Source organism: Bos javanicus, chromosome 1, assembly GCF_032452875.1.
Source record: "Bos javanicus breed banteng chromosome 1, ARS-OSU_banteng_1.0, whole genome shotgun sequence".
NCBI lineage: Eukaryota > Metazoa > Chordata > Mammalia > Artiodactyla > Bovidae > Bos > Bos javanicus.
This window is the reverse complement of record NC_083868.1, coordinates 85,800,444-85,813,570: the sequence shown is the minus strand read 5'-3', so window position 1 is coordinate 85,813,570 and position 13,127 is coordinate 85,800,444.

Below are 13,127 nucleotides of genomic sequence, written 5' to 3'. Positions count from 1 at the left end.
GTGAATGTGGTTTTCCTTCTGTCTTCCCTCTGATGGATAAGGATAAGAGGCTTGTGGAAGCTTCCTGATGGGAGAGACTGACTGTGGGGGAAACTGTATCTTATTCTTATGGGCAGGGCCATGCTCAGTAAACCTTTAATCCAATTTTCTGTTGATGGGTGGGGCTGAGTTCCCTCCCTATTGTTTGACCTGAGACCAAACTATGGTGGAGGTAATGAAGATAGTGGCCACCTCCTTCAAAAGGTCCCATGCACACACTGTTGCACTCAGTGTCCCCGACCCTGCAGCAGGCCACTGCTGACCCACGCCTCCGCCAGAGACTCTTGGACACTCACAGGCAAGTCTGGGTCAGTTGCTTGTGGGGTTACTGCTCCCTTCTCCTGGGTCCTGGTGCGCACAACATTTTGTTTGTGCCCTCCAAGGGTCTGTTCCTCAGTCCTGTGTAAGTTCTGTAATCAAATCCCACTGGCCTCCAAAGTCAGATTTTCTGGGTGTTCTCAGTCTCTTTGCCAGATCCCCAGATTGGGAAATCTGTTGTGGTTCCTAGAACTTTCTTAACAGTGCAAGAATTTCTTTGGTATAATCGATCTGCAGTTTGTGGGTCATAAAAAAAGCAAGAGAATTCTAGAAAAACATCTACTTCTACTTTATTGATTATGTCCAGGTCTTTGTGTAGATCACAATAAGCTGTGGAAAATTCTTAAAGATATGGGAAAACCAGACCACCTTACCTAGCTCCTGAGAAATCTGTATGCAGGTCAGGAAGCAACAGTTAGAACTGGACATGGAACAGCAGACTGGTTCCAAATTAAGAAAGCAGTAGGTCAAGGCTATATATTGTCACCCTGCTTATTTAATTTATATGTAGAGTACATCATGTGAAATGCTGGGCTGGATGAAGCACAAGCTGGAATCAAGATTTCCAGGAGAAATACCAGTAACCTCTGATGTTCAGATGACACCACCCTTACGGCAGAAAGTGAAGAGGAACTGAAGAACCTCTTGATGAAAGTGAAAGAGGAGAGTGAAAAAGTTGCCTTAATATTCAGCATTCAAAAAACTAAGATCATGGCATCCAGTCCTATCACTTCATGGAAGATAGATGGGGAAACAGTGGAAACAGTGACAGAATTTATTTTCTTGGGCTCCAAAATCACTGCAGATGGAGACTGCAGCCATGAAATTAAAAGACACTTACTCCTTGGAAGAAAAGCTATGACAAACCTAGGCAGTATATTAAAAAGCAGAGACATTACTTTGCTGACAAAGGTCCACCTAGACAAAGCTATGGTTTTTCCAGTAGTCATGTATGGATGTGAGAGTTGTAGTATAAAGAAAGCTGAGCGCAGAAAAATGCTTTTGAACTGTGGTGTTGAAGAAGACTCTTGAGAGTCCCTTGGACTACAAGGAGATCAAACAAGTCCATCCTAATGGAAATCAGTCCTGAATATTCATTGGAAGGACTGATGCTGAAGCTGAAACTCCAGTACTTTGGCCACCTGATGCAAAGAACTGACACATTTGAAAAGGCCCTGATGCTGGGAATGATTGAAGGCAGGAGGAGAAGGGAATGACAGAAGATGAGATGGTTGGATGGCATCACAGGCTCGATGGACATGATTGTGAGCAAGCTCTGGTAATTGTGATGGACAGGGAAATCTGGCATACCGCAGTCCATGGGGTTGCAAAGAGTCAGACATAACTGAGCTACTGAACTGAATATGCAACACTCAATAGAAATGGGAGCCCACCTAGAAAATGCTATGGACAGAGGAGCCTGGCAGACTACAGACCATGGGATTGCAAGAGTTGGACATGACTGAGCATGCATGTGTGCATCATGTAATACATATAGTAAGTATATATTTTTGCAAAGATAATATCATATATTATTCTAAAATCCACTATTCTGTATTAAATATGTTGTCTCAGGTTTCTGAAGTTTCTGCAAAATAGGGCTCTTAGGTTCCTGTGTACCTTTCACAACTTTTTGAGTATACCACCATGAGCTTTATGTAAGCAATAACACCTGGATCTAGAGTTTAAAGGAATTTATGTAAGTGTATTGCTTTCTGAAATATCCAAGTATCATGTGGTTAGTTGATGATGCCTCAGCACATTATTACATGAGGATGTATTCTCATGCATCAGTTGTAAGTGTGCCATATGAGTTTCACAACCACATTCTATACAAACACATTTTTGCAAAACAAATACTCTTTAAATATGCTAGAAGACATTTACTATTTAAAGCAAAGCTGGCACAAATTCTATTTTACACCTAGGAATTCCACTGAAAAATAATTCCTCCCTAATTCATGAATCTGAGAAATCTGGGCTTTTATAAATCAAACATGTGGTTATTAGAAAGACTTTACAGCCTTCCAAAACAACAAGATAACAAAAACTTACTATTACAAGATCTATGTCGTTTCCAAATCATGAACCATAAGAAAGATAAAGATAGTTCAGTTCAGTTCAGTTCAGTTACTCAGTCGTGTCCGAATCTCTGCGACCCCATGAATCGCAGCACACCAGGCCTCCCTGTCCATCACCAACTCCCAGAGTTCACTCAGACTCACGTCCATTGAGTCAGTGATGCCATCCAGCCATCTCATCCTCTGTCATCCTCTTCTCCTCCTGCCCCCAATCCCTCCCAGCATCAGGGTCTTTTCCAATGAGTCAACTCTTCTCATGAGGTGACCAAAGTACTGGAGTTTCAGCTTTAGCATCATTCCTTCCAAAGAACACCCAGGACTGATCTCCTTCAGAATGGACTGGTTGGATCTCCTTGCAGTCCAAGGGACTCTCAAGAGTCTTCTCCAACACCACAGTTCAAAAGCATCAATTCTTCGGCTCTCAGCCTTCTTCACAGTCCAACTCTCACATACATACGTGACCACTGGAAAAAGCATAGCCTTGACTAGACGGACCTTTATTGGCAAAGTAATATCTCTGCTTTTCAATATGCTATCTAGGTTGGTCATAACTTTTCTTCCAAGGAGTAAGCGTCTTTTAATTTCTGGCTGAAGTCACCATCTGCAGTGATTTGGGAGCCCCAAAAAATAAAGTCTGACACTGTTTCCACTGTTTCCCATCTATTTCCCATGAAATGATGGGACCAGATGCCATGATCCTCATTTTCTGAATGTTGAGCTTTAAGCCAACTTTTTCACTCTCCTCTTTCACTTTCATCAAGAGGCTTTTTAGTTCCTCTTCACTTTCTGCCATAAGGGTGGTGTCATCTGCATATCTGAGGTTATTGATATTTCTCCTGGCAATCTTAATTCCAGCTTGTGCTTCTTCCAGCCCAGTATTTCTCATGATGTACTCTGCATATAAGATAAATAAGCAGGGTGAATACACAGCCTTGACGTACTCCTTTTCCTATTTGGAACCAGTCTGTTGTTCCACGTCCAGTTCTAACTGTTGCTTCCTGACCTGCATATGGGTTTCTCAAGAGGCAGGTCAGGTGGTCTGGTATTCCCATCTCTTTCAGAATTTCCCACAGTTTATTGTGATCCACACAGTCAAAGGCTTTGGCATAGTCAGGAAAGCAGAAATGGATATTTTTCTGGAACTTTCTTGCTTTCTCGATGATCCAGCGGATGTTGGCAATTTGATCTCTGGTTCCTCTGCCTTTTCTAAAACCAGCTTGAACATCTGGAACTTCACGGTTCATGTATTGCTAAAGCCTGGCTTGGAGAATTTTGAACAATACTTTATTAGCTTGTGAGATGAATGCAATTGTGCGGTAGTTTGAGCATTCTTTGGCACTGCTTTTCTTTGGGATTGGAATGAAAATAGTCCTATGGCCACTGCTGAGTTTTCCAAATTTGCTGGCATATTGAGTGCAGCACTTTCACAGCATCATCTTTCAGGATTTGAAATAGCTCAACTGGAATTCCATCACCTCCACTAGCTTTGTTCGTAGTCATGCTTTCTAGGCCCACTTGACTTCACGTTCCAGGATGTCTGGCTCTAGGTGAGTGATCACACCATCGTGATTATCTTGGTCATGAAGATCTTTTTTGTACAGTTCTTCTATGTATTTCTGCCACCTCTCCTTAATATCTTCTGCTTCTGTTAGGTCCATACCATTTCTGTCCTTTATTGAGCCCACCTTTGCATGAAGTGTTCCCTTGGTATCTCTAATTTTCTTGAAGAGATCTCTGCTGCTAAGTCACTTCAGTCGTGTCCAACTCTGTGCGACCCCACAGACGGCAGCCCACCAGGCTCCACCGTCCCTGGAGTTCTCCAGGCAAGAACACTGGAGTGGGTTGCCATTTCCTTCTCCAATGCATGAAAGTGAAAAGTGAAAGTGAAGATGCTCAGTCGTGCCTGACTCCTAGCAACCCATGGACTGCAACCCACCAGGCTCCTTCATCCATGGGATTTTCCAGGCAAGAGTGCTGGAGTAGGCTGCCATTGCCTTCTCCAAAGAGATCTCTAGTCTTTCCCATTCTGTTGCTGTCCTCTATTTCTTTGCATTGATTGCTGAGGAAGGCTTTCTTATCTCTTCTTGCTATTCTTTGGAACTCTGCATTCAGATGCTTATATCTTTCCTTTGCTCTTTTGCTTTTTGCTTCTCTTCTTTTCACAGCTATTTGTAAGGCCTCCTCAGACAGCCTTTTTGCTTTTTTGCATTTCTATTCCATGGAGATGGTCTTGATCCCAGTCTCCTGTACAATGTCACGAACCTCCGTCCATAGTTCCTCAGGCACTCTATCAGATCTAGAGCCTTAAATCTATTTCTCACTTCCACTGTATAATCATAAGGGGTTTGATTTAGGTCATACCTGAATGGTCTAGTGGTTTTCCCTACTTTCTTCCATTTTAGTCCGAATTTGGCAATAAGGAGTTCATGATCTGAGCCACAGTCAGCTCCTGGTCTTGTTTTTGTTGACTGTATAGAGCTTCTCCATCTTTGGCTACAAAGAATATAATCAATCTGATTTCAGTGTTGACCATCTGGTGATGTCCATGTGTAGAGTCTTCTCTTGTGTTGTTGCAAGAGGGTGTTTGCTGTGACCAGTGCATTTTCTTGGCAAAACTCTATTAGTCTTTGCCCTGCTTCATTCCGTATTCCAAGGTCAAATTTACCTGTTACTCCAGGTGTTTCTTCACTTCCTACTTTTGTATTCCAGTCCCCTATAATGAAAAGGACATCTTTTTTGGGTGTTAGTTCTAAAAGGTCTTATAGGTCTTCATAGAACCATTCAACTTCAGCTTCTTCAGTGTTACTGGTTGGAGCATAGACTTGGATTACTGTGATATTGAATGGTTTGCCTTGGAAACGAACAGAGATCATTCTGCCGTTTTTGAGATTGCATCCAAGTACTGCATTTTGGACTCTTTTGTTGACCATGATGGCTACTCCATTTCTTCTGAGGGATTCCTGCCTGCAGTAGTAGATATAATGGTCATCTGAGTTAAATTCACCCATTCCAGTCCATTTTAGTTCGCTGATTCCTAGAATGTCAACGTTCACTCTTGCCATCTCCTGTTGGACCACTTCCAATTTGCCTTGATTCATGGACCTGACATTCCAGGTTCCTATGCAATATTGTTCTTTACAGCATCAGACCTTGCTTCTATCACCAGTCACATCCACAATTGGGTATTGTTTTTGCTTTGGCTCCATCCCTTCATTCTTTCTGGAGTTATCTCTCCATTGATCTCTAGTAGCATATTGGGCCCCTACTGACCTGGGGAGTTCCTCTTTCAGTGTCCTATCATTTTGCCTCTTCATACTGTTCATGGGGTTCTCAAGGCAAGAATACTGAAGTGGTTTGCCATTCCCTTCTCCAGTGGACCACATTCTGTCAGACCTCTCCACCATGACCCGCCTGTCTTGGGTGGGCCCACGGGCATGGCTTAGTTTCATTGAGTTAGACAAGGCTGTGGTCCTAGTGTGATTAGATAAAGATAACTCTTTGAATAAAGATGAATGTTCTTTCCACAGTGTCATTTCTGTCTTCAGTCTTTCCCCTTTAGGTGGGATAGCAAATGGAAGATAGTTTAAATATATTTATATTGAACTATTGATGATTTATTTAAAACAAAATATGTATTTGAAGAGATTAGCCATCATTATATTTAAAACTTGTGTTTACAGTGTTTTGTAAAATAAAGCAAACCATGTACTTGATAAAAATGCTCAGGTGGTTTAAAAAAGATACGCAAAGTGAAATCTCCCTTTTTAAATCTTATCCCCAACAAGCAGTACCAATCCCCAAGAGAACTATGGTTAATAGTATGTTGTGTTTATCCTTTCTGAAGAAAAGTCTGTTATACTCCAGACCTATATATATTTTTTATTATTTTCAGATAGGATCATACAATTTTTTTTAATTCTCAGATAGAATCATACCATATGCACTTCTGAACTTTATCTTTTTCGTTTAATAATATATGTTCAGTTCAGTTCAGTCACTCAGTTGTGTCCGACTCTTTGCGACCCCATGAATCGCAGCACGCCAGGCCTCCCTGTCCATCACCAACTCCCGCAGTTCACTCAGACACACGTCCATCAAGTCAGTGATGCCATCCAGCCATCTCATCCTCTGTCGTCCCCTTTTCCTCCTGCCCTCAATCCCTCCCAGCATCAGTCTTTTCCAATGAGTCAACTCTTCACATGAGGTGGCCAAAGTACTGGAGTTTCAGCTTTAGCATCATTCCTTCCAAAGAAATCCCAGGGCTGATCTCCTTCAGAATGGACTGGTTGGATCTCCTTGCAGTCCAAGGGACTCTCAAGACTCTTCTCCAGTACCACAGTTCAAAAGCATCAGTTCTTCGGCATGAAGAAAGGACTCATCATATTGACATGAACAGATTTATTTCATTGTTTTTTTAACAACACTGCATTCCTCCTTATCACTTCCCTATCATTTAACTTAGCCTTTGTTTGGGATCACTTAGATTGTTTCTTTCTTCTTGCTAGTATAAACGTTGCTACAGTGAACATCCTTATGCTTACCTACCTTGGCACAGTTTTCAAGAATATCAACGGATAATTTTTAGCAGCGATGTTACTCACAGAGGTTAAGATGCATGATAATATGCAACATTCAAAAGCATGTCAAATCAAAAGCTTTCTAATACTGTAGCGGTAGTACAAATTGATGCATACTCCTGGGAGGGCAATTTGATGATGACCCAACAAAATCTGAAACTCACTTAGTTTTATCTAGAAATTTTGCTGTCAGAAACTAACATAATGCTATATGTCAATTATATATCAATGAAAACAAAAAGAGAAACTGACTCTATCAATGTGTGCTAAGTTGCTTCAGTCATGTCTGACTATTTACAACCCTATGGACTGTAGCCCCCCAGACTCCTCCATCCATAGGATTTTCCGGGCAAGAATATTATCAATTCATATCATAGCTTTTTTGCATAGAAAGTTTTTGTTATTGAAGTATAATTGATTTACCATATTATATTAGTTTCAGATGTACAGCATGGTGATTCAGTACTTTAAAAAATTATGCTCCATTTAAAGTTATTATAACATAATGGTTATATTTCCCTATTTTGTTTACTTATTTTATACTTGGTAGTTTGTGTCTCTTAATCTCATACCCCTATCTTGCCCCTCCCTCCTTTGCTCTTCCCACTGGTAACTGCTAGTTTGTTCTCTATATCTGTCAGTCTGTTTCTATTTCATGCATTCATTTGTGTTACTTTTTAGGTTTCACATATAAGTGATAACAGGGTATTTGTCTTTCTCTGACTTATTTCACTAATCTTAATGCACTCTAGGTCCACCCACATTGTTGCAAATGGCAGAATTTCATTTTTTATGGCTGATTAATAGTCCATATTCTTTATCCATTTTTATGTTGAAGGACATGGGTTACTTCCATATCTTGGCTATTGTAAATAGTGCTGCTATGAACATTGGGGTGCATGTATCTTTCTGAAAGGTGTTGGCTCTCTTTTCTGGATAAACACCCAGGAGTGGAAGTGCTGGATCATATGGTAGTTCTGATTTCAGTGTTTTGAGGAACCTCCATGCTGTTTTCCATACTGGCTGCATGAATTTGCATTCCCACCAACCGTGTACTTGAGTTCCCTTTTCTCCACATCCTTGCCAACATTTGCTATTTGTAGACTTTTTGATGTTAGCCACTCTGACAGGTGTGAGGTGATGTCTCATTGTGGTTTTGATTTGCATTTCTCTAATAATTAGCAATGCTGAGCATCTTTTAATGTGCCTGCTAGCCATCTGTATGTGTTCTTTGGGAAAATGTCTATTCAGGTCTTCTACCCATTTTTTGATTGTATTGTTTGGCTTTTTGATAATGAGTTTTATGAGGTGTTAACCCCTTATCTGTCATATCATTGGCAAATATTTACTCCTGCTCAGTAGCGTGTCTTTCTATTTTGTCAGTGGTTTCTTTTCCTGTGCAAAAGCTTTTAAGTTTAATTAGGTGCCATTTATTTATTTTTGATATCATTTCTTTTGCCTTAGGACACAAATCCAAAAAAAAAAAAAATGCTACAATTTATGTCGAAGAGTGTTCTGCTTTCTTCTAGGAGTTTTATGGTTTGGAGTTGTACATTGAGATCTTTAATCCATTTTGTTTATTTTTGTGTATGGCTTAGGAAATGTTACATAGTATCATTTCTTATGGACACAACCTCTTATATTACATCTGTAAGAATAATATGTAATATAAGAGGAAAGAAATTTGGAACTTATCTACTCCAATTTCTGAGATCTAAGAGGGAAAGTTACATAGCAAACAGATGCCCTGTAAAAACTATTACACAAGTTCAGGACTACCAGCTAGCTATGCTAAAAGAGATGGATAATTAGACACATCCTTTTCCTCTCAGACCTCCATCTCATTGATTATAGTCACTGTATTGCTCTCTCTTTCCCTTTCCATGTCTATTCTAATGTTGTTATGTCAGATCTTTATCAAAGGTATAGCTAAGGAGCACTGTTCTAGAAAATAGGTCCACTTCGCATGGTTGAGGGCAGGAGAGAATAGGAGCGAAACCAGGGTTAGGTTAGGAGAGTGAGAGAAGGGGCCTGAAATTTGTTCCATTAATAGATAGAAATTAAAAAGAGTCAGGGGTCAGGGTGGTGTCCTTAGTTCCCAGAACCAGTCCTGATCTACCGTGACCTCAGTCATTTCAAAGAGGAAAAGCATCTACTAGTTATAGGTTTGTAGAACCCACAGTGTGAGACATAGATTGTTGCTGCTTAGTCGCTAAGTCACGTCTAACTATTTGCAACCCCATGGACTGGAGCCTACCAGGCTTCTCTGTCCATGAGAGAAGGCAAGAGTACTGGAGTAGGTTGCCATTTCCTTCTCCAGGGGATCTTCCCCACCCAAGGATCGAACCCATGTCTCCTGTTTGGCAGGCAAATTCTTTACCACCTGGGAAGTCCCATAGATTTCTGCAGCTGTCATCAATTGACTGGTCAGTTAGCAGGTGTTTCATCCAATGATGATTTTACCTGTAGATTTTTAATACTCAACATCTCAATACATTGTATGTATGGCAAACAGGTATACATACATATATGTAGTAGGACATCACCAGGCAATTGAAACAAACAAAAAAGGGAATTACTCACCAGAAATGGAGGAAAATGTTCATTTTAATTAGAAACAAAATAAAAACAATCAAAAGGTACTATTTCCTATTCAACAAGTTAACAAAAATGTGTTTTTCAAAAAATACTTAATTATATTAAGGTTTCCTTGCAATGGGTGCTTGTTGGAGTAGAACGGGGGCCTTGGGAAAATACAGCTGATGGTACAAACCTAAACATTGAAACATCTGGGGCCAGTCATCCTACTACTAGGAATTTAGCCTGAGAACATCATTTGGAAATGAAGTTGCTTGCTATAAGCTATAGGATATTCCCATCAACTTTATTTTTTAACCAGAAACACTGTAAACAGCCTTCAGTCCTATCAGTGAGGAATGGTGGGTGAAATTGTAGCACACCAAATGGATGAAACATTAAATAGATGATGATTACCAAAGCCATTTAACTCTCTGAGCAGATACTGCGATAGAGCCATAAAAGAAAGACATCAAATTGTACACGGTGATTGGCACACTGAGTGTATGTCTGTGCTTGGATAAATTTTGGAGGAATACCCACACATACAACATACAAAATAGACTATATTAGAACAAGAATATGCTGGTTTCCCTCCTTTTGTAATTTTTTGATTAACAACAATAACAAAATGAAACAATAAAAATAACAAATCTAAAAAGGTCAATAAATATTTTCACTTATAAAATTTTCTCCTGCTCAATCTATATGTATTCTTGGTTGTTCCCACCTAGGATGTCAAGAAGGGATATATTTTGGTCAGTTCATGTAGATTCTTTCAAAGTTTAAGCACAATTCCAGTGTGCTCTCTTAATTCATTTTGGAATAAGAAGACTCTAACAATGTAATAGAATAAAATCAAGCAAGACTTTAAAAGTGTTTTGTTTTGTTTTTTTTTAATTCAAGAAGATGTATACTGATTCAGTATTTCAACATTTGCAGTGTTAGGAAGTCACTAGCTGGTAAAGCAGCATATTCAATTTATAAATTTCCATTCACTCATGATAAAGGTATTAAGCTGATTCTCTGTTTAGAATGACAGTAACAAGACTGAAAGCGAGGAGACCAGTTTAGAGTCTTTCTCATTAGTGTTGATGAGAAATGATGAAAACTGAACAGAATCAGCACCAAAAAAGTGGAAGAACAACTCTAATACATATTTAGAAAACAGATCAATCAGACTTAATGACTAACTCCAGCCCAAATTCAAGGAGAGAGTATTAGTTTTCACTTCTTAATAAGAGGAATAGAAAAGAATTTACGGCTATCTTTTGCCTGACACATCCTCCTTCCATATTCTATGCATTTGTTTTAAAAATCTGAGCTCATCAGAAACCCCAGACATCTACAATGTTTCCTCTTTTAATTTTAAAATCTCACTTTTCTTCCTCCACTAAGAGACACTTTTCTTTTTATGGTTTTAAGGATTTTTAAAATTCTGTTAAGATTTGTGTCCACAGAATAATCTAGATCTTATATCTTAACTTTAAAAAATCCATTTTTCAGAATTCTAAACAGTGCTTCTCAGCTGTGAATGTACACACACATCATTAGGAGATCTTGTTAAAATGCAATTTATGATTCTGTAGGTTTAGGTGGGGCCTGAGATTCTGCATTTCTCACAGACTCCCCAGATTATGCCCTGTTGCTAATCCTCACACCATACTTTGTGTTGCAAGAGTCTAGAGAATCCTATCTAATTCCAACATTGCTTAACTTATGTGGCTCCATGACACTCTATCAGTCAATTCTGCCTTTGGGGAAAGAGTAAATTTCAGAATGATACTATTTCCTAGACTTTTTCAAGTGATATAATTGGAGACACGTCAAACCAATAATTTATCAAAGACTCTGCTTAGTGAAATAAAAGTCACTGCACCTATTCTATACTCTGTAAGGTAGTGATAACATTTTTATGGAGTCACATAGCAGTCATATGAAGCATTTATGATTATCTTCTCTAGATGAAGAAAGAGGCTCAGAGAGGGCAGATCCAACAGCTGGTATTCAGTTAAGTGCTGCCTCCCTAACTTGGATCATCAGACTCTTAATTATATAAACCTGAAAGAAAAAAGTCTGATGAGGGTTCCTAAGGTCAGCATTGATTATCTACTAATCATATGAACCAGTATCCGAAACCCAGAGTACCCCTAAAATATGGGAGAATAAAACTCAAGTGAGGTAGCTGGGTATTTGGAAACCATATATTTTCACATGAGATCATTCTTGATCCATTTTCCATCACAAGGCATAGATGAAGAGACAGTCACTATCTCCAGACCCCCAAACATTAGTTTGCCATAATGACGTAAACAACAAGTCTCCCCACTCCCCAGTCCCCTAAGGACATGCTTAGATGCAGTGCTGGCAGTGTCATGTTGCAGTTGTATTGAGAGCTTCTCTTCTTTGTTGAATACCAAGAATCAGGTCTGGGGAAAAAAATCTGTAAGTACTATAATTACCTTCAATTTAATTTCTGGGTGTCTTTTTTTTTTCTCCCAGCTGCTGCCAAGGTTCTCCTTCTGCCACATCAGTTAGAGCAATATACATGAAACTCAGGTCAGACATCCTGGAGCAATTTTTGTGAGGTTTCAGGGTGATGTACTCAAGCCGTTCTAGGAAACGGGAGTCAAACTAAAATCAGGATTGATTGTTTAAAAAAAAAAAAAAAGCATACCAGTTTCAAGAAGCCAGTTTATTTTCTCAGTTTGGGGAAAAACTTTTAGGAGTTGAAATGTTAATACTTCATGGTTTTCAACTTGTTTGGGTAGAATACATTTAATCTTCAGTTCATTTTCTTTGTCATTTGTTAATATTTTTATTATTCCTTCCTTACCTATTACTATTACTTTTCCCTATGGGTGTTCATTGCTCCCCTGGTGGCTCAGAGGTAAAGAATCCACTTGCAATGCAGAAGACTTGAGTTTGATCCCGGGGTTGGGAAGATCTCCTGGAGGAGGAAAGGGCAACCCACTCCAATATTCTTGCCCGGAAAATCCCACAGAGGAGCCTGGTGGGCTATAGTCCATGGGGTCACAAGAGTTGGACACAACTTAGCGTCTAAATCACCACCATATATATTCATACATAGCTCTATGTGCATTTATTCTGCTAAGAATGAAGATCACTAAAAGTCTCGGAAAATGTATCCCTCTATTCTACTCCAGGGCTGTTTAAATTAAGGTCCTCACTTCTTTTAAAATCCAATTTATGTTACTTGGAAGCCACATTTCATATTATCCATAATAATGCCTGTTTACCCACAAATTAATAGTGTACCAGACAGAACAAATGGAATAAAAATAGGATCTATTGTAGAAGTTAGGCTTCAGGCCTACTGTATAATAAACCATAGAGAGAGGGCAGGATGAGGGCACTGGTGACTGACCCAAAGGCTAGAAGGCATCCAGTATTATTCTGGCATTAACTGAGGAGTAAGACTGTGCATAGTATACTAATTGGGGGTTTAAAACATGTACACGATTTCTGTCTTCAAGATGCTCACAGTGTAGACAGCGAGACAGATGAGAAGATA